Source organism: Cyprinus carpio, unplaced genomic scaffold (genome assembly GCF_018340385.1).
Source record: "Cyprinus carpio isolate SPL01 unplaced genomic scaffold, ASM1834038v1 S000006625, whole genome shotgun sequence".
Lineage (NCBI taxonomy): Eukaryota > Metazoa > Chordata > Actinopteri > Cypriniformes > Cyprinidae > Cyprinus > Cyprinus carpio.
Window position 1 is genome coordinate 225,132 of NW_024879257.1, and position 27,893 is coordinate 253,024.

The 27,893-nt window shown below is 37.9% G+C and overlaps 1 pseudogene; it reads right to left on the reverse strand.

Annotated features, from left to right (window-relative positions):
* Positions 1-27,893, reverse strand: LOC122134599 (annotated as a pseudogene).

The window sequence follows — 27,893 nt, forward strand, 5'->3', positions numbered from 1 at the left end:
ATAAGTTTTTTTTTTAAAAGAAAAGAATGTTTGGAGCACTAGGTAAGAGGCATCTATTCATTAGATTTGGTTCCATTGTAGTCGCCCTGCATGTCCGCATCATCCTCTGCAGCATCTGAGCTTGTCAATCATTCCCCGTCTGGCTACCACCTGTGCGCCTCTGTGTACTGCTGAAGGATGATGGCTCGTTGCCTCGCCTGAAATGTTTTACAACAAATCTTAGGCGGTAAAATCACATAAGACTTTCACTGCAGGTTGCTTGGTACCTGTTACATTTGGTTAGCCCTTAAATAGCATGTTTTTGTGAAAACCATTTTTAATCCCAACTGTTCACAAAAGCCCAGGAAGAAGTTAATTAGTGATCTACCAGTCAGCAAACTGGATGGAATACGTATGGATTTTATGGAAAACCCAGGTTTGAAAAATGCTGCTTTCTTTAAAAGTATAGTATGATACTGAATAATAGTAATCACAGAGGGTTTGATTTAAAAGATTTTCAGTTCATATGTGATAAACCTACAGTAATGTGACTGTCTGCTTTTGGTTAACTGATGAATGATTGGTGTGGGAGTACTCGCAGTACAAATATGCACCTGAAAATACACCGAGATAAATCACTTCTTCACCGGGGTCCTATATAAATATTTTACCAGAATACAGCCATAAGCATCTTTTACAGTGAAAGTGGTATTAGATATCAGATTTGTAAGAGGGTTAAAGGCAGCGTTAAAACCTCATTCGTAAACAGGATAAATGAGGTTGGTTCAGAAAAATAGAACCATGCTTTGAGAGTGAAGAGGGAATATGGTCAAAATATATGCTACTCTGGGTTCTGTTGAGCTTCAGTGGAGGGATGGAAATCTCTTGAGTTTTTTTATTCATTTTTTATATTGTCATCATTTGTGTTTTGGAGATGGGGTTAGGAATGATGTGGGTACTTATCGTACCTTATGTGCATTACTCTGCAAAACCCAAGTATATGTAATAAACCATATTTCACTCTCGCAGGCAGGAAATATGTTTGTGGCAAGTAAAAGGAAAGATTTGTGAGGAGTATAATCTTCTGTGTCAACTTTTGAGCACAGAGGTACCTGCATAGTCACTGTGTGGGTTCAGGGATTGCCTCTGCAACATAGACAGAGATAGACAATCCTTCGGTTTGCAGTTTATAAAAGGAAGGGATTGGGCTTTGCTACAAGTGCTGAGAATTTGCTCAAAGCTTTTGTCTTATAAATATACAAATAATAACGGCGTTTACAAATCTTTAACGTTAGAGTGAAATAAAAGCTGACTAATTGTAACCTAGGATTAATTATTGCTAAATCACTTAAATTATGAGCTGTTGAGTTGAATCAGGTGTGTTTGAATATAGATACATCTAAAATGTGCAGTGTTGAGGGTTCTCCAGGACCAGGAATGGGAACCACTGGCCCTAAAGAGTAGTTACTGCCCAGTAGTTCAAGATTTCAGTACTTTTTGGGGTGCCGAGCCACGTCTTAGGAGCGTTATGCATACCTGAGTTTGCTCTTCAGGGAAGTAGTGACCTCACGGCTCATGGTATCATTGGCTTCTGTGGCCTCGTCCAGCTCTCTCTGAAGCTTTCTACGGGCTGCGGTGATTCGCTGGGACTCTTCCTCGCTCTCTTCCAACTGCCTCTTCAGCTGTTTAACACGAGCATTCGCCTTATCCGCCTGTGAAAGAGAAACACTTCTCAGGCCAAGTGCACACTACATTTTAGTATAGTGTATTACAAGATGATTTTTCTTTTGAATGTAGGTATAGCTGCTGTATGGCTAACCTGGTCTTTATATTGTTCTGCTTGTTTTCGTTCATCTTCCACTTGCATCATCAAATCCTTCAGCTTCTTATCCTTCTGGCGAACTGTCTTTGCTGTGTTCTGCTTATCTCTGCATTAGAAAGAAACGTCAGTTACAAACAAACGGCAGCAAACAAGACACAATCTGCGACTTAATCATGTTCTAAAAAAGTTCTGACTTTTTCAATTGGCCATCATGAGATCTACATAAACTATAAGGCTGGGTAAAAAAATATTGATATCTCGATATTAATCGATTATCATTTTTTATGGAACAATATCGATTCATAAATCCCAAGAATCGATTAGTCTAGCCTGTTTTTAGTTAATGGAGGGAAACGTTGAAGGGAACATCCAATATATCACAATAAGCATTCGCTTTGGTACTTTTAATATGAAACAAAGTCTCAGATTTCAAATTCTGTCCATTGTATTGCAGTATTTTTAAACAATAAATGGCGTTTTGGTGCTGTTTAATGGTGGAGTGACAGATCGCTGTAGCGCCTCAGTTCAACAGAGGCTGCAGCGCATAGCGCACGTGAACTAATCATCTCCTAAACATTAACACCAGCTTCAGCACAAAATAAACATGATTCATGATTAAACATCCGAAGGTAAGTTAATAGAAAGGGTACAACTTTACAAGCCGTATCCTGTCTCATGTAATCTCTCAATCTGTGTTTCAGCCGCGCAAAGACGTCAATAAAACATCTCACAAACAATGTCACGTAACGTCACATTTACCTCAGAAAAAACATATTTGGTGACCATAAACTCATTGGTCAGCAAGAAAAATAAACCGTAGAGGGGGGCAATTTGCTTAATATAAGCAGCATATAACATATTATATTTTTTACTGTTCTTCAATGTTTAATTTATGTTTGAATAAATCCATCAAGTTTTATGACAGCCACTATTGTTTATATTTAAAAAAATGAACTGAAAGTAGAAATATTATGTAATTGTAACTGTTATTATTTTAAAAACTTTATTAAGTGTAATTTTTTTAAAACAAATCAGTCAATTTTTACCTTCAATATTATAGTAATGTAGTACCAAACTGACTATATTTACAGCATTAGTGTGAGATTTTTTCCTTGAGAAAACTGAGGTTTTAGTGTACCTGATATATATCCAAAATAAGCTATATTGAATCGATTCGAATTGGTTTTAATCGAATCGAATCTAATCGTGAAATTTGTCTCAAAACCCAGCCCCAATAAACTATGCTTCAAAAGTTTGGGGTTGGTAAGTTTTTGAAATAAGTCTCTTATGCTCACCAAGGTTGGAATTTTTTTTAATTTTTTTTTTTTACAAAAAACTGCAATATTGTGTAATTTTATTATAATTTTAAAAAACAGAATTTCTATTTTTATGTTTAATATATATATTTATTTTCACAGCAGCTTTATATAAACTTTTTCCACAACTATAGAGGAAGCTATTTATGAATGAAGGAGAGATGAATACATATTTTTATCTCACAAATCTGCATTGGTTTAATTTTCTTCAAAATGTGATTTCTGACATCTTTTTGAAACTTTTTGTTCACCTTTTTGTGGTCTCTCCTTGCCACTCTTTTACCCCAGCTTGAAATTCCTTTGCTATAATAAAAGACTTGCCTGCTCTCCTGCTCAAGTTGTTCCTCCAGTTGTGCCACTTTGGCCTCAAGAGCAGTGATGGAGGACTTAAATTTGGATTTGACTTGGTTCTCCATCTCCTGGAGTTTAGCTTTCAGCTCTTTATTTCTGCCTCTCCATCAACTGTCTGGCGCTCTCCCTCGTTCTTTTGGGACGTGGTGCGTTCGGCCTGGAGCTCATTGGTAAGTTGGTCAACCTGAAGGATGAAGAAAACATTTGAGGAAATGACATGGTTTTCATACAAATTACAAAGTTCTCTGTCTCTGTAATGGCATTTTCATTCAAAATCAAAATACCTGCTGGGCACCTCTTCCTCAGCTTGTTCATTAAGCATCTCCATATTGCCCTGCTCCTCCTCCAGCTCTCTTCCTCCAGCTGACTGGATCTTCGCCTTCTAGCCGTCTCTTCTCATCAGCCAGTGCAGATCTTTGAGGTTCAGTTAAACCACATATTAGTTTCAATCAGAATGTGCTTGGAGTGATACGTTTCGGTACATAAACTGTGCTGGTATGTCTAAAAGTGAGTCATTTCACATAACTGAAATCTAGAACTACACTCTGTTCCCATACAAACACTAAAGAATGTCTACCATTAATTGTGACAGTGAACCACATGTTCCAGCGGAAGTCGATTTATCAGAGATTATAATAAATTCCACAGGATTCAAATAGTTCTATATTTTATTTGTCATACTGCACTTTCCAGATGCATTGCTGGCCAAACTCGTCAGCCCAGTTCATCTCTCTCAGCTTCAGCTTGCTTTTTAGCCCTCTCAGCTGCAGCCAATGCAGCAGACAAAATCCTACATTTAAAAGAATTTAACTGAATTCTTCAATAATAAAGATGAGACAATCATGCAAATCAATTGGCTGCAAGAGTTCACAATCTTGTTTTTTTTGTCAACTGAACCCTTGAAACTTGATTACTTAAGATCCACTTTTTAAGTAATGCAAGCATGTTTATAAGCATAATGAATTTCAAAAATATTCTCATGTTTAAAATTTATTTTGTTATCTATTGTCTTTTTTATTTTTAAAATACCAATTAGAATATCAGCTTATTTTAATTTACTTTTTCAAAATACTTTTTAAAACGTAGTTCTATATTTGTATTTATATCACTGAGCACTTGGTTGGGAAACCCTAATTTAGCCAATTCAAATAACCCAGAATTGTACTAGCTTGGAAATAATACATTTGTTTTGAATGAACAGCCACATACACACCTCTTTTTGGACAAAACTGGCTCAGTATGTTATTCATAGTAGCCTCAACTCATGCAGCTGCAGAAGCTCAGCCTCCCAAAGTCTTGGCCTTCCTCTCACTCTCTTTGGCACACTGGATAAAACTTCCCTCCCTGGCAGCTCGAGCATCATCAAGCTCTCTTTGGAAGTCTTTCATTTGAGCCTAAGTTATAAAAACACACTCAAATAATTACTAAATTACTCCATTTATAATTGGGAGTTTAATAATTTATCCAATCACAAATTTTAGTTTTCACCTGGAGCTTCCGGAGCTGTTTGATCGCCTCTTCTCGTCCCTTGTTAGATGTCTCAATCTGGCCCTCAAGGTCCTTTATGTCTCCTTCCATTTTTTTCTTGGAAGCAGCTATTGCAGTCCTTTGCTTACGCTCATCTTCGAGTTCAGTTTCCAGCTCACGCACCTGTTGGTGAAGATGTCCGTTTAAACCCATCTATACATATGGAAGTCAAAGTCTGAGTGAAGAAGCAATACTGCACCTGTTTGATCAACTGCCTCTTCTTCTCCTCCCCTTGCTCATCTCTGCCCTGGAGATCTCGCTCAAACTGGGCCTTCAGAGCCTGCATGTTGACTTCCAGACGCAGTTTGGCATCCTCTGCTGCCTGTAATTCATCCTCCAGCTCTTCCAACTGAGTCTTCATCTCTTCTACCTGAGCCTCCAGGCCACGTTTGGACTTCTCAAGCTCATGTACCTAAAATTTGAAAATGAGTTTGACTGAAATTTCTCTGACCTTAAAATTAAAGGTTTGTTTATAATTGACATTTATTTAGTGGTTTACAGTATTTGAACTTACGTTCTTGCCCACATCATCTTTGGAGCTGACCAGGTCCTCCATTTCAGCACGAAGGGCTTTATTGGCTCTTTCGAGCTCCTCACGGGCTTCTTGGGGCTTCTTCGAGAGCTCTGGCTAAAGACAGAGCCTTGGTCTCCTTCTCTCTGGCCTCGGCTTCTGCGCGATCTCGCTCATCTGCATACTTACTAGAGATGCTCTTCTCTTCAGCAAGCATCTGAAAGGAAATGGAAGAAGTGAAGATACACCCACATCCACTGGCAAAATTAATTGGTTCGGTAGACATGTAATGTTTTGAGAAGTAATAAGAAACCTGATCAAACTTCTTCTGTTTCTTCTCAAGGTTGGACACCAGCTGTCTCTGGTTGTCCAAATCCATCAGCGTGTCCTCAAGCTCTGTTGCAGTCTGTTCTTGGTCTTCTCAAGTTTGTCGTAAGCTGCTGCCTTCTCCTCAAACTGAGTATTGGCCGCCTCCAGGTCTCTCTGCAGCCGCTTCTACCCTTCTTCTAAAAGTTCTACGTTACCTGACAGCTCATCCAGCTTCTTCTTAAAGTCAGCGAGCTGTGGACACAAGGGATATTCAAGATGTAAATAATAAGGCTTTAATGGAGCAAGACCATTGATTATTCATCTTATTGTAAAGCTTACCTGAATGTTCAGTGTCGAAACTTGCCTCTCCACATTCCTCTTTGCTTCCGATTCCTCCTCAAGCTGCTCCTGAAGGGCATTACGGTCATCCTCCATTTGACGTAGTTTGGTGGAGAACTGGAGCTTTTGTCTCGTCTCTTCAGCCAACAACTCCTAAAAATGTCCGAATGCAAGTCAGCCAACAACTCAAATCCTGTTCACGTTGCTAATTTATGCTTCTGCTTTGAAGCTATAAATCAAAGAACATTACATAACATTGCACATACCTGTGTATCTTGCACTTGAGAAGTTAAGCTAGCTACATCCTTGCTAAGTTTGATGTTCTTCCCCTCTCTGCTTCATTAAGAAGGTTGGTAACACTCTCTAGTTCCACCTCGGCAGAGCAAGAAACACCGTTTAAATACAGTAACAAACATGTTGTACTGTAGGTTTTCCCAAAAGTGACATAAACATATCTAATGATAATAATCCTCTGCCATTACTCACAGTGATTTTAGAGACCCGATCCCCCAGCTCAGCTTTCTGCCTCTCGCTGTCATTGAAACGAGACTGCAGGTCAGCAAGCTGTCCTTCCACTTTCTTCCTCTTGTTTTCCACATCCTGTTTGCTTTGAGTAAGAGAACGGATCTCCACATGGAGCTCTGATGTTTCCTTCTCCAGAGCTTGCTTGGCTTTCTCCAGGTTTGACTTTACCTAAGAAGCATTTCATATATGTTTTACATTAGCACTAGGAGTTCTTCAGAATGTAAACATATGAACAGAAATAGCATTGATATTTGATATGGTTGCCTACCCTCTTGGACTGCTCCAGCTGCTCTGTAAGCTCCTCCAAAGCTTGGGTATGTTTCTGTCTCATTTCTTGCACCTGGGGCCTCATGGACACGGCTCTCCTCCTCCATGGCTTTCTTCAAAAAGAGTCACCTCCTGCTCACGTTTGGCCCTAAAAAAATATGCATTAATTATTTGTGCTATATTAAATCAATTCAATGCATGTCAGATTAAAAAGCAGATGTTTGTATCTACACAAACCTGAGCTCCTGCTGAGTGGCTGTGGTGTCCAGTGTGTCCTCCAGCTCTGATTTGAGGGCTTCAAGCTCTTCTCCCAAGTCTCTCTTGGTTTTTTCAGCCTTATTCCGGGCAGCCCGCTCTGATTCAATGATCTTCCTGAAGATCTGAGATGTGTCCTTCCAGCTCTCTGATCTTCTTCAGTGCATTGTTGTTTTTCTGAGCTGTCTCATCCTCCAATCTGAAACAGAAATGCAAAGGGATTAAAAAGGTTACTGTAGGGTTCTGTGTGAATTACAAATGAAAGTATCTTCAATATAGCTTCATTTCTAAGACGTTTGTCTGTGATGAAATAATCTACAAAAAAAATCAAAAATTAAAGATCTGTATACCGTGCCAGTGCGGCCTGAAGTTCCTCCTCTTTTTTAGCGAGCTGGGCTTTCAGATCAGCAATCTGAGCTTGAAGTTCAGCAATCTGCTCCTGAAGGTCATTTGATTCACCCTCCAACTTTCTCTTGGCTTTTTTCCAGCTCCTGTCGAGTCTTTCCTCTTTCTTCAAGCGCACTACAGATTATATATAAAAACATATTCACTTATAACGAAATTAAATGAATTAGACATAAATGTGATTTCCAGACAAACATTATCATCATGCATCAAAAGTAAATAATGACAAACCTCCAATTCTGAGATCATTGACTCATGCTTATTCTTCAGCTTTGTCAGGTTTTTGGATTTTTCTTCTTCTTCAGCAAGGTTTGAGCTAAAGTCTGCTACCCTTTCTTCTAGAAGCTTCCTTTCCTGCAAATATGAAGAGTACTTAAAATTGAAATATGTCATCTTAAAAACAAGAAGAAGAAAAATAAAATTTGTTGAAATTAACCTTCTGGCAATTTGTTGTTTTGGTCCTCCATCATCAGGATATCATCCTCTAGCTTCTTGATCTTGGCATCACAGGGAACCTTCTCCAGTTGCAACTTCTGACGAGCAGCATCTTCTTCCTCTTCAGATGTTCCTCAAGATCCTTAGAACATTATTTTAGAGACAAAGAGAGAGCCACTAAATAGAAGCATTTAAATATATCTAAGGACTGAATCTGAACAAGTGCTTGTTGCCTGTGAGATGAAAACCAATAAATGAAAACCTACTTTGATCTGTTCATGCATTTTCTTCTTTTCCAGTTGTAAGGCTGCACCACGATCCTCCTCCTCCTCCCAACCTGGCCTCATCTCATGCAAGATCTCCTCAAGTTCTTGTTTTTTGGTAGCTAACCGTACTCTCATTTCCTCCGCCTCTGCGTAGAGCTCTGTCTCAGCCTGCAGCTTTCTCCTGGAGCTGGTTCCTTTCATCCATAAGCTAAAGGATGAAAGGAATATATTGTATAATCAGTGTATGATTAATTGCTATTAAACGTAAGAGGACAAAGTAAGACTTTAGTCATACCTGTGCATGTTTCACTGAAACATCTTTTAGCTCTGTCTCAAATTTTTGGGCAGATTCTTTGGCTCTTTGGAGCTCCTCCTCCCTTCAAAACTCATCTCCTCTTCTTGGCGTGTCACCTGGAGGAGAGGCTTCACCTGTGGGTATTGATGGAAACATGTTTTAGATGAATACTAACAGAAACCCTTTAACATATTACTAAGAAACCACATTTTTGCAGGAAAATGTTTCACCTTGGTGAAGAGTCTCCACCACTGCCAGTTCCTGAGTTTCAGATAAGCAGCACAGTTCCTCTGGATCACCTTCATAGCTGTTAGCTGTTGCTGCCTCTTAGCAAAGGCCCTGCACAGAGTTTTAAATAAGAAGAACTCAAATTGCAAATTACCATTTTGAAAAAAGCTATATTTATAAACTCTACCCACTTTCTAGCTAGGAATCCCCTGGCCTGTGCCTGGAAGGCAATGATTATGACTGTGATCTTCAAGTCACGCTCCTCTTCAAGCTGGGCCAGGACTCCTGTGCGGAAGAAGATTTTGCTCTGACCAATACGGTACAGGTTTGGGGTCCAGGTCCAGGTGCTTGATCTACAGAGAAGGTTAGGTATGAATATTGGATGTCACAATTAGATACAAGTTAGCAGAGTAATGAAATAACTCTGGCAAGAATACTTTGAAAAATTCCATGAAGAAAAAAAGAGGAGTAAAACGTGATGATGAAATCATTGTTGAGACAATATAAAATGGGATGTGAGCTCGGCAGGCATCTGTCTGATCAAGTCTGATTTTGCATCTGAAACCTTCCTGACTCAAGAAATTCTTTTTGAAAAAAAGAGAAGTCTTTCTATGACATGCTTATTAACAAGATTTAATTGGATAACATCTTACCATCAGACAGCAGGCCTGCTTGCCATCCATGAAGCCCTTTTGGATAGCACTTGGTGCCAAGATCTCATATCTATATGTCAAGGTAAAATAAAAAGAACTGTATTACATCTGATAACCTGTACCATGTAATATATTCGGCACAACATAGTAAAATCACACTTGTATTGAACTGCAAATTCGAGTCCAGGAAGCAAGTGGTATTTTTTACTTTTTGAATGTTGTGAATCGTGCAATGTCATTCTGGAGATTTTTTTTTATACTATTTTTTTAACTTGATATGCAGTTAGACAAGGTCAATAAGACAGTTAGTCTCACTAAATGAAAATCTCAGTCTAAAATAATTTAAAGCTACCCACCGCTGTCTGAACTCTTGGAAGACAATTCTGTTAGGGAATCCTTGGCGGCAGATACGAATGCCCTCTAGCACAAACCATTACATCTCAAACTGTTCAAAGCACCAGGTGGGCATCCAACTTTCCCTTCCTGCCTGAAGGTGAAAAAAAAAAGTACCTTCAACATGCATATAAGACAGATATAAAACTAGACTGAAAATGATGAACCTGTGCCCAAACAGCATGGGTGGGTACCACCAATTTTAACATGGTATGCAGCAGTGAAGTGACGTACCCGCTTTCTCATGGTTAGGGATAATGCAACGGACAACAGTTTGGCTGTGTGTTGTGCAGTGTGGTCATTAGTTTGGCCAAAGACTCTTTGTTTAAAGCTGGCCCACAGTACGGAACATTTGCCCTTCTTGGTCTTAGGATGCACCAGGTGCGAAGCTGTCTGACCATTTTGGCAATGGTTTCCAATCCAAACCCTACCCCCCACGGTCAGACTGAGAAATAAAAAATATAGATATGTCAGCAATTATTTTTATCTCCATTACTCTTTTGATGCCAATACTGTGCTTTGATTAACCAAAACGAAAAAAAGATGTAGATCCGGTTTCTATTTGTGACACCAATTATTAACATACATTCAGTGGTCGCAGCTGACTGGTGGATAGTTGTATGAAATATGAGAAGCTTGTTTAGCTGATACTGACCATCCTTCCACAGATCTGCACAACATGGATTGGAGGAATTATTGAGCAGCGCGCTGTAACATTGTCATTTAAGGGGTCCATGTTCTTGGTCAGACCAAACTTATGGCATTGTAGTCCACCTAATTGAGAAAGGGTAGGTTGGGGTCATGATATATTTAAATACAGAGTGTGAAAAATTCACTAGGAATGAACTGTGCATGTCTGCATTTTTGTTAACAATCTCCACAAAATTCAAGCTGGACATGATTATCACAAACCACAATTCCGTACAGTATATTGCAGGCCTGTTCTTGAGTTCTGAATATGCCCCAGAGTCTGGATTCTTGGGTATTACATGCACATTGATGAATCACAATACTCTCCAGATGTAAATCAAATAAATATAATATTTTCCTTTAAGTCTGAACTTCAACCGTCCAGGCATAAGTGAAAGCACAGAGAATTCCGTCTTGTCCTTCAGTTGATTTAGGTTTTTTAGCAAATTGAGTATGATTAAATGAGTGTTTGTTGCAAGGTCTCCCACGGAGGAAAACATCTGTTGCCTTTGGAAAACAAACAACTCTTCATCCAGCAGAGCAGGATGCCTGGAGGATTGTTCTGTGGAGGAGTTTCAGTAAAGTGAGTTGACAGTACATTCTGTAACAATAAGACCAACCATTACTTCTACGCAAGAGAATTCCATACAAAAGTTTGCCTGTTACAGCAGAATCATTTGGTTCCTGCAAATGTACACAACACTCAAACTTACCGGCCCTTTGCAAATAAGCTCAATTGGCAAGGTTGCAAATCCAGCCAAAGTCAATAAAGTTTCCCTTCGACTGCACTTCACGCTGGTTACTCTTCCTGCTCCAGGAGGATGACATGGTGGGGTTGATTGAACAGGTGCTGAAGCTTCTCATTTGGGGTGTAGTTGGATGCACAGAGCTGCTCAAACGAATTGTCCTGAATAAAGAACAAACAGTACTGCCATTAGCCTTTAATACGTTTGCCTTAGCGTCCTTAAAATACGTGTGATCTTGTTTTTTCAATCTTAATTCATTGAAACCACACTTTTTCAGATCCTCAAAGCGCTTCGCGCAAAGCCTGCAATCCAAGATCCCAAGGAATGAGGCACCCTGACGTTTCGTCTTGTCCACGTGCCTTATTAACTCTTAGAAGAATTCAACGGAACAAACGTTTCCTACATTGGCTTTAGCTCTAAAGCTTCAATGGCAAAATCAGCCTGTAAGGGGGAAAAAAAAGTTATATGATTGTTAATACTGTACGTACTTCCCATAATGACAATCATGCAGGGGATTTACAGTTTCATCACAGATTCTGAAGCGACATTACACAAGACACAACCTATACACTCTTCTTCAACTGTTCTTTGGTTTGGGCCTTCTGCACAACCTCACGACCCCACTTTAATACGTGGTTGTCAGAATGGCTGATTGTGTGAAGTCTGTCACATTAATGCCTTGGAGATGGCACAAACTTTCTGGGCAGCTGAGAATGGGACACACGTTTCAGCAGTCATTATGAATTTATATTAGCCCTGAGAAGTCTTTAATTGGGCATTTTCCCCAATGTTTGTGGACCTGTGTTGTCTGGCAATGGTAGCCTGGTCCTGGTTTCCTCTCTTTCTTGAACTCAATGTTAACCCAACCCTGAAGCACAGTTGAGACAACTTTGAGGACATCTGACAAAAATAAATACAACTCAGGCTTATTTACTAAACTCTTAATACATATAGAAACGTTCATCTTGTTTATGGACACCATGTGTATTTTTTCACTGCTATTTAATACCGTTCTTTCTTCCAACAGTGATTGAAGCACATGATATCCATGGCCTCCATGGTTTCTTCATACATTTCATCATCCTGGGTTGCCTGGGAATCTGTGACATGGCCCAGCCGAGAGGAAGAAGAGGGGAAACGGTAGTTGTTGAAGTTTTCAAGCAAAAGCTCCTCTGCCAATAGAGAATAAAAATCCACAAGACATATAGCACACAGTACGCAGCACAGTACCGTTTATGCAAGAACTATCCCTTCATTATAATACTCAGTCTGTCTGTGTCAGTCTTAGGTTATATCCAATGAAAAACTGTCACAATATACCAATATGTTACTGACAAATTGAGTGTCTCCACCTACCACGTAATTTTCTCCCTTTGCTCCAGCTACACATGTAGTTTATAGAAGATGTGGAAAGCTCTTTCAGTTTTTGCTTGTTCTGATACAAACGAGATTTCTCAAACAGATCTGAAGTGATTTGCATTAAGGTGAAACTTTGCAGAGATAAAACTGTTTCAATTCATATTCTAATTGTATTATTAATTTCAGGATGTGCGGATTGCTCTGCCATCTGTGTCTGGCTCTCTCATTTACAAGTCACAAGGATACAGGTCTCATGTTGGCTCCAACTAATCTATGAACCTGTCACATCAAAGTTATATGCGGATGGAATTTGCCCTGTAAAGACAATTTTTTTGATGAAACCAGTAATTAATTCAACGTCTTGGTTGATGATTGGGGGACAGGCCGTTGTGTGGGGAATCTGCTATAATTACGATCAAGCACGATCTTCGCAAACTTACAAATCGGGAAGAGTTGTCATGGTCATTCTTGATGGTCTTGGCATTACAAAGGCCTCTAGAATGGATTGGCCTGCAGTAGTTGCTTTTGCCAGCTCACCTACGGTTACCAGGGGTAGAAAGTAATGAGGAATCATTCCATTAGCAAAAACAAGTGAAAACACCAAGAAAAAAGGAAGAGAAAAAAGGAGAATGGGACAGAGCCAGAGAGATTGGGAATATAAAAGAAAAAAACAAGACGATGCACAAATAAAAAGTCAGAAGGACAGCTAACAAAAAGGCACTCTTTAGAGTACAATGCAACTTAATAATTTATAAATGTTTTGCAGGACGAAAAAAATTGGCGAAACTGTAATACATTTAGCCACAAAAATAATCGTGGATGTGTGCTTAAAGATACAAGTACCTTAAAATCTCAGTTGCACAAAAACAAGTTAGGTCATGTCCATTTATTTGGGGCATAATCCCCTATATCCAAAAGAATGCGGTTCTGTTTCCAGATGCCAAATCTTATGCAGTTGAAGAAAGAAAAAGCCCTGCCAGCATGTCCACATTATACAAGGTTTATCAAGAGGGATTTGGTTTTGGCGGTCATAATAAGCATGTAGCGGAAAGGGACATATAAATGGGGTTCGGGTTCATGACATGGATATCTCGTGAATAGAATCTTCAAGCGTTCACTTCAAACAGGACAAACGTACTCAGTGGGTATGCAACCCCGAGTCCGTAGAGAGCATTATTGCTGCTTTTGAGTCACAAAGCCTCTCGTTTCAGTTGACCACATAATTGAATTCTCATTTTGAGACTTAAAAAAGGCAGAAAATGGTTTTCAACCGTTGGACAAAAACTTTCGATTTTTTTTTGTCTTTCTTACTGAGCATCAAAAAAAAGAAACTATCTAGACCCAAAAAGAAGATACTACCAGAGATAACCAGCCTTGCCGCTCACTCTGACGAAGGGGAAAGAGATCGCTGATAGCTTCAGATACTGACAAAGAAAAATAAAGTAAACTAGAAAAGAAACAGAAGAAGTGACATTTAGAATGATGGAGACAGAGAGATTGTTGGGAAGAAAGAGGACAGAGTTGGTAGACTGTATCAACATTCATAAAGCACTTGGCTGAATTTGGCAGATTCTTTCAGTGGTCTCAGGGTAAAATCATATCAGCTAACAGATGACAGCTTCATTGGTCCACAGAGTGCCAGTCAGAGTATGTGAGTGGTATGGAATGGAAGAGGAATGTGCAGCGGAGTTGCGTTATATTTGAACTCAAAACATTCGTGTTTTCTCTTGCGCTCCATCGCAAAATATAACAAGTTTAAAAAATAGCCCATAGTGCAATTAAATGTCAGCAAGAAATCAATGCGTTTTAAACAAATTTTATAGACTATTAAGCACTCAAAAGAAAAGAAAGATGGAAAAGACAAAAATGAAAAATGTTTAGTAAAAATTCATGACGAATGATGCAGTTTAGGGGACTTTAAAGTGTGGGCTAAGGGGCATTTACACAACATTGTTTTCAACTAAAACCATAAACCTTTTTATTCTTTTTAGTCATTCATTCAGTTTTGGGGGCCTAAAAATATGCTAAGTTTTGAAACAAAGACACGTTGTGTTTCTTTACAAAGTGAATCTACAACTACTGGCTTGGCGTACATAATACAGCATTTTTGTGGATCCGTGTGAATGTGTTTGTGTACAGATGGTAATGAAACAAACAAACATAAGGAAAAAAACTATTTTTTTTTAATGCATCGTTGTCGTGTAAATGTACCATAAATGTTCATTTTACATTAAACTAAAGTCTAATCTTCCAGATCCGTAGTCTATTCAAACTTTCAAACACACATACAATGGACCATCGTTTTGAATCAATGTTCATGAAGTTAGAAAAAATAATTAGAGAATACAGTAGGAAAAATAATTGGGTGCAAACTCTTGAGGTTTCATATCAATACCAGTCAGTGGAGAAATGAACAAGCTTATGAAGGAAATAAAGAATATCTGTCGTTTATCTACTCCATCTACATACTCTGGATGTTCTCTCCTCACTCAAATACACCTTACTTTATTTAAGTTCTTTCCACCTAAAAGAAAAAAACACCAATAATTTCAACTTTGAACTTTTCAGAGCCCAAATAAATACTTATAAATAGGATATCAGAAGAAGTGTTTAGTAAATTTCAAAGTAGTGCATTCAAATGTAACGAAACAACTTTAGGAACCAAAAACATAACTATTATGGGCATACCTTAAGCTCATATGCATGGCAGTTATACGCCAAATGTTCTAAAACCAGCTATAATGTGTACATATATTTTGGTTTCCTTGCATATCTCTCAGATCGCACAGTAAGTACACATTAGCACAGATCTACACTGAGATGGTGTTTTTATTCCTTATGCACACACATATGAAGCTTGACAGATGATGCACATTAACCTGTGGTAGATTAATAAGTGATAATGGAAAAATGAGAAAAGGATATGACTGTCAATAACTATAAAAGCTATACGATTGGCATGCACACACACTGTGCTCCAGACAGATTAGCTCAATGCCAGGCATCCGCCTGGCAAAGAAAAAGTTAACTACATCTCAGATGGGGGAATGGTACCAATAATGATCTAACGGGCATAATCTTGATTTTACATTATTTTTATATAATGATTTTTTTTAAACATCATGCGAACACTGGAGCTCTTTGGCACATTGTCTACAACATTTAAACAGTAGCCATAATGGGTGGTTTTGTTTAGAGGTGGTCCCTCCATGTAAGACTTGTCTAATGTCACTCTTTCAGTGAGAAACTCAAGCATGCAAACTCTCAAACCCACACAAGAAGTTTTACACAATCCTTTTTTACTCACATAGGCAAACTGTTGTCCTGTATGTTGCTATTTGAGGAAATTCATTAAGGAAATTCGTCATTAGATAAGTGTAAACTAAGAGCATTCTGTTGCATTCACTGGTTTCTCTTCTTTTAGCAAATGTACAACAAGTCTTGATTTCCTTATGGGATACAAATGGCTCAACAGCATATAATCCAAAACATATTTTACGCATCAGGTAAAATAAAAAGCCAGTACAAGAGCCAGCATAATCTTTGTGATAAATGGAATATGATATCAAAACATTAAAGACTGAAAGGAATGTTCTTATCTGTTCAAAAGTTTGACCTTTGCACATCATTACTTAGTAATTTAAAAGGATTCAGAATGTCAGACTTTGATTCAAAAAGAATGAGGTCAAAGTAAGGACAGAGGTTATCAAAAAGAGACAGGAGGTTATCAAAGAGAGAAAGAAGAACTTTTCAGACTATTTGTACCATAGCGCTTTGTTTCTTTTTCTTGCCTTTGTGGGACGGCGCTACCACAGCCAAATACTGGATGACTTTTCTTAAAGGGTGTTTTCATGTTTTTCCCAGCACCTGATTCGCCACTAGGAAGAAAGCAACAGTGAATGACAAAACTGTGTTCTTTCATTCAATAATACCTATGATCAAAATACCAGTTTTTTTGCAAGGCATCAAAAGAACAGCATTACAGTTTTAAATTTGATGTTTTTTTGAGTTTTTTTGAAAGGAATGAATAGAAATGTTGTATACTTATAAATATAAGTATTAGGTGTCTTGACACTAACTGGCACTATATTTGCTGTGTACAGAGGTCATGTATTTTTTCAGCTTGTCCACCTTATTTATGACCATCAACAGAGGAAAAGTAATGGCAGTGAATACAAAACACATGAACAGAGATACCAAGAAAATTATAAATCATTAGGAGAAAATTTGTTTGAAATAAATGGTTTTTGACATCTCTCATGTTCAGCAAGGCTGCATTTATTTAAAAAACCCCAGTAAAATAGCAATATTGTGAAATATTATTACAATTTAAAATAACTGTTGTCTGTTTTCTGACATTTTCAGCATCATTACTCCAGTCTTCAGTGTCACATGGTTCTTCATAAATCATTCTAGTATGCTGATTTGCTGCTCAAGAAATGTTTCTTATAATTAAAGTTGACAACATTTGTGCTGCTTAATATTTTTGTGGAAACTGTGATTGTGAAGTTCAAAACAACAGCATTTATTTTAAATATTTTTTTGTAATAATTTAAGTCTTCACTGTTACTTTTGATTGATTTTTTTGAATTATCATCTATAATTTACCTTGTTGTAAGGGGTTACAGTGCACTATTGCCCTTCTATGATGAGGAAATGAAAGAGATATGAGCTAGAACCTTCATTCTGACAAGCTTTAACATTTCCATATTAGGAAAATGAGGCTGGGATCCACAGGCCCGGCCTGCAGCCCAAGCGGCTGGTCTTTGGCAGGGCAGCGGATGCCCTCAGATCAGTTCACTCAAAACACTCCTCCAATCCACATATAAAGCCATTTTATGGCGGCACTTTACGCTGCCTTGTTATGCTAGAGCAAGTGTTTTTGACCTTTATGAAAGTATAGTAAAATGCAATACTGGTTATAGCGTTACATAGCCATAGCCAAATGGTGATTGAAGTACTGCCGACTATTCTCCATACGCACGCAGATGCAGGATAAGATGTATGCAGGAAAACACGTGTGATTTTTAATAGAGCCTCAGGATCGTCTGCTTTTTTTAACAATCCGTGTGTTTTAACAGTTATAACAGTACATTTTAATAATAAAATCATTCCTCCGTCTCTCAAAAAGACTCTTTGAGAGCAGCTCCTCACAAAAAAAAAAAGGTCAGCCGATGCGCCAAGTGGAAACATCTGATATCATTAGAGAATTCTGCTGCCCTAGACCAGAGCAGTTTACCCTCCAGCAAAAGTTCTAAATGCCCCACTCGCAGTTCCGTATTCCCACCACTAAGAGGAAGTTTTGGCGGGACCTTATCAAATGCGTGACCTCCAACAATGACACATCCGAATCAACACCATTTTATGTTAACGATCCTCATATTTCACAAGCTAGTTTTATTACCACACAAATGTTAAAACAATGATATCGCCATTGAACCATCATTTTATTAGATCTTTTCATGCTAGAGAAACAGTTATCGTTTCGCATGTTTTTTTCAATGTTTTCTCAGGACAGGCGTGCCTAGAGATGCGCAAACCAATTATGCCCAGTGTGATGACTAAAAAACAAAACATAAAGGAGCCAAAGAATTAGATTTAGAATTCAGCGAACAGAGGGCATATTTTTTTTTTGTTTTTTTTTTTTTTTTTACCCTGTGCGTACACTGAATCGGAGGAGGCCGTGACCGTAGGAGTTCATCGCCCTGTTCCCACTGTAATAGTAGAAGGAGTGCTTTGCAACTGACCACATTTTAATTGTTAAATATTAGTATTAGAAGAGGCTTTAGACTTGAGGGATTTGATCATTAGTCTTAAATTCATCAAAAACTGCCTTTACTTTTTTCAGGAATGTAAACCAGTAACCCCTCTGACGCAGATGGAAATGCCCCCTGCTCTAAACCACTGTCAGGATGACATTGATCATTTTTTTTTTTTAAATCATTATAGGAGCTCTCAATTTTTTATTTTTTTCTTTTTTTTTTTTTTTGATTAAATGCTGTGGTTTACAGAAAATGCAAGATAAAAAACATTTCAAATTGCATTTTTATTTTGTTTTGTTATTGTTTTGTACAAGCCCACCTTCAAAAATGAAGACTTAATACAAGACACTGATGGGTACTCAAATGTCTTTAGACTCTCAAGGTACTTCTAAAACAGGGTTGCCAGTTATTTCTATTTAGTCAATCAAGTTTAGCTTGTTACTATCTTCTATCGATTTAGCTAATGTGTGTTAGCCCATCATCCCTTATGAAATAAATCTGGTTTTATGTGCTTTGGTTTTATTGTAGTATAACCATGCGTTAATTTTCGTAAGGGATAAGAATATTGTCAGCTGCTAATGTATGACAATTTCTTGAATTAAAGCAAACCGAGAGTATTTAGATATTTAATTAATCATGGGACGTTCATTTTTGCATCCAGTAAATTTCAAGACTTATATGCTTATTCAATTAGGATATAACGTATATAAGTGTTGCTGAAGGGTCTGAGACATATGATTAGCTGGTTTAATGCTCTAGACATTGATGAGGTATGCTTATGAATATGAGCGTGTGTTATTGATGTCTATTTCATTCCTGTAGTTTCACCGAAACACAAAAATTTTAAGTTCATTCTGCCCAGCCCACTGCGACGTCCTGGTGCAGAAGCAAGGACTTTAAGAATACTAATAAGTTTTAATTTTATATTGTTCTTTACGTTCCCATGAACTCAAGGACACTTTATAAGCTGAGACTATCAGCTAGGGATACTTCTTAGACTAACTGCAATTATTTTAGCGCAGCAAATTATAAACAATGAAAAAATGAACAGTGCAACAGAATAAGACGGGTCATCTCGCATATGTAGAAAGACAGGACATGACATTACAAAGCGCAAAGAAAACTGTCAGGCTGGTGCTCATAGAAACCGCACGACAACATCCATGAAATACATTACGCGGCTGCTTATAAGCCTAAGGCGGGAAACGCTTCGTGAAAGTAAAACTAAACTGGTCTATGTATGAATACCAGCTTTTATTACAGCAAATCCATATAATTGCCACCATAATTCTCTAATAATCTCTTGATTTGATGTGGAAGAAGCAAATTTACTCCACTCTTCTCTTGAGAGAGAGCAACACAATAAAATCCTTACTGAGGTCAACAAATGGGATAATCCATTGATTCATTCTGCTCACAATTAGAAAACCATCTCAGATGACCTACGGCTCCATTTAAGCGTTTTTTAATCCTAACCGTACCACCAATGGATTGTTTAAAAAGCGCGAACAAAAAAAAAAAAAAAACATATTAACTGCGATAATATATTACAAGAAGTGATATGATTTTAAGGTGAAAACAAAATATGATCCTCCTTGAACAATTCTAATACAATGAATTTTATACTTCAACTTTAAATAGGCAGGAGCTTGGTGTCTATTTCCCTAGATTCTGGAGGTATGGGTTCGCGAACGCCAAACCAGCTAATCAGTCTGAATGTCTGAGCCTCGACTGGATTACAGCTCAAGCACTATTAGAACGTCTTCTGTCTGTAAACACAGCTGATCTGCACTATTGGTCATTTTGGATATCGACTTCAACTAGGGCCAGGTTTCCACCGTACAGCATGAAGTCTGTTCCCGTCTCTGTGTCTTCCTAACTTAAGCACAAATCGAGGCATTCAGCACACAGAATACCACATCTAAACATGCCATTGGGGAAACTGCACTCACAGCAAGGAGAGTTGAATGAAAACAAGATGCGCAGGTATTGTTTATCCCAGCTAGTAGAAAGTATATACAACAAGAATCGATAGATTCAAATACAAAATATTTATTATCCTAAGTTAGAACCTACATAGCCCGGCTATAATATCTTTTCTTTATTTCAAATGGAAACCAGTTTTAATTACACACGGCTGTGAATTAAAAAAAAAACAACAACGGAAAAAAACGGCATATGTAAGCAATGTAGACACATACGTGAATTGAACCTATGCAAAAAACCCATCTTCCTTAGTCTACTGTTGCATAGTTTTCGACAAAGCCATGCCTCTTTCACACGAATCACACATCATGTTCTCCACCCACAGTGAAAAAAAAAAAAGGTCGGCTGTTGTGTGTCCTGGCCTCCACCCCAAGTGCCACCTGCTAGCTCAGAGAGTGAAATCTGCATTCTCATGCACCCTTCCCTATAGGCTGTTTTTGTGTTGCGTTGCAGATATCGTCTTATGTAGACATAATTTTCCAAAGCTAAGGTCAAGACTATTCGGCGTTTGCTTTCAATTTTTGACAATTATACAATCCTGCTCATACCAAATAAAAATGCGCGACTTCTGTAATGTAGCATATTGTTCTGGTTCGTTATTAAAATGCAGTGGTTCTGGCAACTGTTTCATGCAATCTGATTCATATAAAGGCCACAAGTCAGGGACAAACTGTAAAACCCGACAGAATCCTTAAAGGGATCAGTATGATAGCATGCCCTAACTAGAACCTTATTTTGTACTAACGCGAATTTGGTGTATATGAAATGTGTGTATGCAGTTTAAGGTAAAAAAAAAACACATGATTTTCCACATACTTTGCTAAGTATTGTTTCTGCCTTCTGGAAAACATCGATTGTTACAAGGCGTGACACGCTCCTCATAAAAAGCGAGGTTGGCTGTGATTGGCCAGTCATCCAGAGCGTTGTGCTGTGATGGTCCCTGAAATGCCTCAAGCGTGCTTATGGAAAAATGCTTACAACTCTTTAACATGGGGAGTATAGCCTCTTAACATATTATTGATGCCTTTATAAAGAGTATCTCTTTGGATTTGCAGACTTGAGTATTTGAACCAACTATTAAGTATGCCTTCTTTATTGCCCCAAGGCCTATGTAAAACTCCCAAGCGAATAGCGAAAATTTAAAATCGACATCATATGACCCCTTAAAAAAAAAAAAAACGATAAAGGCATTTTGGTTCAAACCTAGCCCAGCCACTATACTAAATAATCGAAAAACAATTGTCACTTATTTTGTCTATTACATCCATTATGGCTTTTTTTTTTTTGTAAAATTTCCTGAGTTCAGATTACGACAAGTGCTACACCAGCTCGGTCAACGCATGGAGAGACCTTGATGAGACTTAAAGAGAGATCAGGAGTACGCCTTAGCAGGGAATGTAGAATAACTGACGCTCATGGACCCTGATCATGCCTGCGATTTTAACTCATCATCGCCCTCGCAACAGGATATAGATACTCCCTCTTAAACATGTTAAAGATGTCTTGTCATGTAGGTGTTTAGGTATGCTCATAAGCTGACCGACTAATTTTTAGGCTGTCGAACAAGAAACGTTATAAGCAGTCTATCATACAGACAGGGAAATGAGTCGGCCATGATGAACTACAACATGCCATTGTGCCAATGATCTGTCAAGGAATGTACAGCGACGCGAGACAGTGATTCGTGCAGGGGGGATTTTTTTTTTGGGTTCTTCTTTACCCTCCCCTACTTGTCTTCAAGTAAAACCGTGTAATGAGCAGGTGAACTTAGCAGCAATTACTCGTGAGGAACAGCGTGACAATGCATATTCATGTTGTGCTCTTGTGAAAGCAATTTTTTGCAAGTTTCACATTAGATAACGGTATTTCTGAGCATATTCCACTGCCAAACATTGCAGAGAGGTTTTGTTCACTTATCTTTTCTGTCATCTGACTCCAGTTCATTAACATGAGCGCCTGATGTATAAACAAATTTCATTAGCAACACAACAACTACACTGAAGTGTAAAACATCTTGCGGATATTCTTCTTTTCATTTAGCACCTCATTTCACTCTATAATACAGCTTCAAAACCTCTGTGACGGTAACAGCAGCTTTTTAAAATCATTTGAAAGTTTAAAAAGTGTTAAAATGGCATTGGATGTGTGACCTGCTGACACATGTGTGCATTCGCGTTCCTCTCACCAATGACTGACCTGGAATATGAGTTGTCACACTTTCAACAAACAAAATTTCAACCAAACACGAAGGACATTCAAAGAGCGCACTGATATATGGAGAGATCCTACACTTTTCTGTTGCCAATTAGTAAAATAAAAATGCCTTTGGTTATGCACTTGAGTTTGAAGTTTCAAAGACAATGGCTATTGTGAAATCCAAACATTGAGATCTTGTAAAGAGAAGAGAATGAAGTCCAGCAGCCAGGCCTCACCTTGCATCATGTTCCTGTAAGCATTGTCCGTGATGGTTAGTAGATATAACAGGGGAGGTCCCTCGTGGCGCTTTTTTTGGCCTTTGTACATTTCAATGATCTTCTCGGAGTAGATTGGCAGCATTTTATAGGGGTTCACCACCACGCAAAACAGCCCGGAGTATGTCTGAAGAAAGATAACATGCTTGGTTTTCCACTGTATATGAAGTGTTATGAATCCATCAAGTAAAGAACAACAAAGAGACACGGCGGCAGCCCAGTAACGAGCCCGTACAATGTGTCGTAAAATATACATTTAAGGAAGTTTGGTTGTGAGTCTGTATAATTTAACTCAAAATATTTGACAGCTGAGGTGATACATATTCCATTTAAAAGACAAAAAATTAGCTTAACTAATGGTTTGTTACCGAGTGCAAAAATAGTTTGAAGGCCTGTGGAAGTTGTATAAACCCCTCAACCTTGGGAAATGCATAGTTCCTCTTTCTTAGCTTTAGCACTTGTAAATCCCATGATTATTAGCATTTTTAACCTAAAACTTGTCAGTGCATTTTTCTTTTTGCACTGGTTTGGGCCACTATGAGTCATTAAGACCTAATGCATCTGTGTAAAGTGCATACTTGGTATAAATTGTTATAGCATTAATTTATATTTAAAATAGAATTTCAACGCACTATGGCATACTCACATAGATGAGTCCAGAGAAGTATCTTTTCCCTCAGGTTATTGAGAACAGATGCTTCATTCAGGCAGGTCAGTCTGCCCATAGCCTCCACCTTGCTGAATTTGGGTGGGTTCATCTTCTGGATGTCATCCTTGTTGACTGTGTTTTTTATTTTCCATTGTCATCATCAGCTCCACCAGCTACCTCATCGCCACGTTCCGCTTTGATGCTGCAGCCGACTCAAAACCATGTGTTTTTCAGATCGATGGGATCCATACCAGCTTTTTGGGCTGACCAATCTGCCTGGGCCAACAGGGCTGTTAATGAAGTCTCTGTCCGTGAAAAGGAACTTCTCGTCCTCATCTCAGGGTCTTTTTTGTCATCTTGGTGCTGGGTTTATGACAAACTCTAGAATTTAAGAGAAAAACAGATTTTTTAAACAAGGTTTTTTTTGTTTTTTGTTTTTACAAAATTCTCTGACTTGTATGACCCTACAGCAATACTAATAATAATTTTAAACATTATTGGCCACAATATTAGATCTGTTCAATAGACTTTAATTAAATACCATGTGTTCTAAAGGTGGAAAACTATTCAAGGCAGGCTGTAACACCATTGAGGTCTCCCCAAACAATTAGGAATGGCCAATTTAAGTTACATTTTAATTGACTTTTTTTTTTTTTTTTTTTTTTTAACATTTCTGATGGCTAATTGTTGCCTTCATTATTCTTAAAGTTTAGTTATTGTAATGGCCAATCAACTCAAAGAAGGTGGAGCTTTACTGTTCACAGAACCGGGGCGTTAATTTCACAACAGTGCTTTCAGTAGAGTGCAAGGTAAGATTGTAATTAACTCAAATTTCGTCGATTTGAATTATAAAATTTATGCTGTCATTTACATGATCCATTTAATACAGGACTGAAATGTGACGGGACAAGAATTTTTTTGTTTTGCGTTTTTTAAAAGGTGCTGTATGTAAGATTTTGACTCTACTAAAGCATAAAAAAAATACCATAATGTGTTTGCAGATATGTTAAGAAACTGGCTAAGTTAACATACTTGTTTATCTGAAAAACAATGCTATAATCAGTTATTCTCCTTTGAAAAAATGTTCATTTCCGGGCCGGAATGACGGTCTTTGTTTTGGTTTGTGAAGCCTGCCCACTAGCCAGTTTACCCAATTGTATTTCAGCATCCAGGGTTACCAAGTCTGAGGAGGAGGAGCCGGGTGAAAAAAACCCTCTCCAACATTTTGAATTTGGACTGCAATACCTAGTTCAACCACTCTGTGTCAATTCTACATACAGCACCTTTAACATATTAGGCATACAAATAAGATTGAATTGATGCATATTGTAAAATAAAAGTATTATTTGCAAACATTTCAACCAAATTAATTTACAAAAATTCCATTTTCAACATATTCAAGCATACAAATAAAATTGAATAGGTGCATATTTTAAAATAAAAGTAATTATTTGCAAACATATCAAACAAATTACTTTACAAAAAATTATTTTTGTCTTTTTTACTGTTCTTCTTTCTTTCATTAATCCTCTAAATCCATTTAAACCCTTTACTTACTCAATTCCTTAAAAAAAAGTCCATTACCACTTGGGTCTTAAATACACACACATCCACACCACACACACACACACGCACACACACACACACACACACACACACACACACACACATACATTGGGGTCTCCCACAATGTTCAAGGCCTATCATGGAATATGCAACATCAACCAACATCATCATTCATGGATGAAATTTTAGTTCTGGTTGGAATTCATTAACAATATTGTATAGTGTAGCTTTTGCAGAGATTCACCAAAGCAAACCCAAAATGATTCGTTAACAAACACTGCAGAGGTCACGGGAGGAGGGGGGGCACCACTATTATCACCTTTAGATGTGAAAGGGTAAGAAAAAATGCTTGGGAAATATAAAATAATATTATCAGTATTGATTAAACAACCACTCAGTCTGGCCAAAAACTGTATGGGCATCCCAATGGGCTAAACATATATAATCATTGTGATAATCTCCACAGCAAAAATGCTGTTTTTTTTCTTGTTCTTGTGGAGCTACAGCTGTGGTCCCGTATTGTGATGACCATATAAGGGCTGCCTTCAAGTCAGTGGAGGCTCTGTCGACCTAAAACAGCAGAAGCAAGTGATACTCCCAAACAAAGCCCTTATAGGGAATAGTATGCCCTCAAGCCGGACTCGCAGTTTACTCCAAAATGATAAACATTAGGCAGCGGACAGTCAGAGGCTGGAGGGGGTCCTGATTTTCCTGCCACTTTCCCCCACCCTTCCCCTTCCTCTGGTGGGCTGATATAGGGAAGTTTTACACAAAGTATTTTCAAGTACAGTAGAGTTGGCAAACAGCAGGTGCAGCTTCATGCAGCAACAGAGCTTTAAAAGCAATTTGGGGACACAATTCCAAAGCTACGCCTTAGATATGGAACCAATTTCCTCTGCACATTTATAACTATCCATTGTTTGTACATTCACATTGTATTGTCCAATTTTGGTGGTGATGGGGGGCTCAGCAAAAACAGGAAAATATTTTACCCACCTACATTACTTTCTAGCATAAGATAAGTCATTAAAAAATAAAAAAAAAAAAAACTTCTTACTGACAACCAGCACCAAAGTCATTTTACTCTTTTTACCTCAAACAAAAATTTGCAGATATCTAAAACCAAAGTGTTGAATGTTGGGAATCTGCATTATTTTTGTCCAAAAAAAAGCCGACAAAATCGTGACAACTCGTTCTGTTGAAAACACAACGAATGAAATGGTAATTTTAATGGCCTATAATCGTTTGGGGGGCGGGAGACAAACAAACAACATTTTTCTATGATAAGCTGATTTAATTAAATGATGGAATTTCCTGTGTGTCCTGTACATAGATTCACAGCACTTCTTTTCGGAAGTTCTTTCATTTCAGCACTTGAAGCATCATTGCGCTTTCACTGAGGTTTTTAGGATCAGCAGTTTATACTCCAAATGTACAGTCCAAAATCCATAAACTGCATTGTTTTGTAAAGTTGAGGCTAATGTTTTATTTCAAAGAAATTCAGCTTTTTTGACATGACAGAAGTTAAAAGGTAGCACGAATGGCCTTGGCCTGTGTTCAATTGGGCCTGAAGCCCAGTAAGATCATGTGACCATGTGTGATGCGGATGGATTTTGTCGACCCCTGGTCCTGTGAAAGGTTTTTCACCTCTCTTCTCTACTCCCTCCTCATCCTTTTCTCATTCCAACCATATGGTTTACTTTTTCTCATGAGCAGCTGTGTCATTTCAGTGTCTTATATTAACAGTTTTATTGAGATGGACGTTCATTCAAGGTCAACAGCTCAAGCTTTAAAGCTGTTGCAATGGACAATATATACTGAATATCATGCTCCTAGATTCGTCTCATTAAACATCATTTTGCCATTAATGACCATAAAGACTTTCTTTGTAACCAAAACATGTTGACTCCATTATAAGACTGGATAAACTAATTTACTACTGAAGCTCCAAGTAAACTGGTAAAAACTAGCCAAGTCTACTAAATCTTCCCAGTAAAACTGCTTTAAACTTCCTTGTTCTGCCAAGCCTGATTAAACCCAACTTCTGCCTCATGCACACAACAACCTTTTACTTTCACTAGAAAGATTAAAAGCTGTCAGAAATTTATCCAAAGTATTAAAATAGTTTGTGATTATGCCTACACAGCTAATTCACACTGTAATGAAAATTCAATTAATTTTTTATTTCACTTGTATGCCAGCTTCTAAAACCATTTTTTTTTTTTTTTTTTTTTTTTTTTTTTTTTTTTTTTTTTTTTTTTTTTTTTTTTTTTTTGTGGAACAAAAGTTTGCTTTGCATTGTAAAATCCGGGAAATTGAGTTTGTATGGCAACTTTTATAATATCTGTATAGTGTTTTTTGCATTCGTTTTTAAAGCTTACCGGCACTTTATTAAAATGCAGCCAGATTATTTCTCTATTAAACCCTGCACAGAGAAAGAAAACGGTCAAAAAGGTTTATAAGTACATGATGTGAAGTTTTTCAGCACCCCACATGCATGACTGCAGAATACATCTTTAGAATGTTTATGGTTACTGATCAAGGATCAATGACAACATACTATACGTACTGAATTGAGTGGAATACTTCCCCTATTTACTTCATCTTGATATTTGTTTCTAGACTTTTCTCACATATTGTCTACGCTATAGTTGTCTGTGCATGTCACACTACAACGAGAAGACAGTCAGTTTGACACCTGTCTGTCTGTTTCACCACAACGTTCAGCAGAAACTGCATTTGACAACCATAATTTGGAGAACAGGCCAAACTCTTTGGTTTTGTCCAT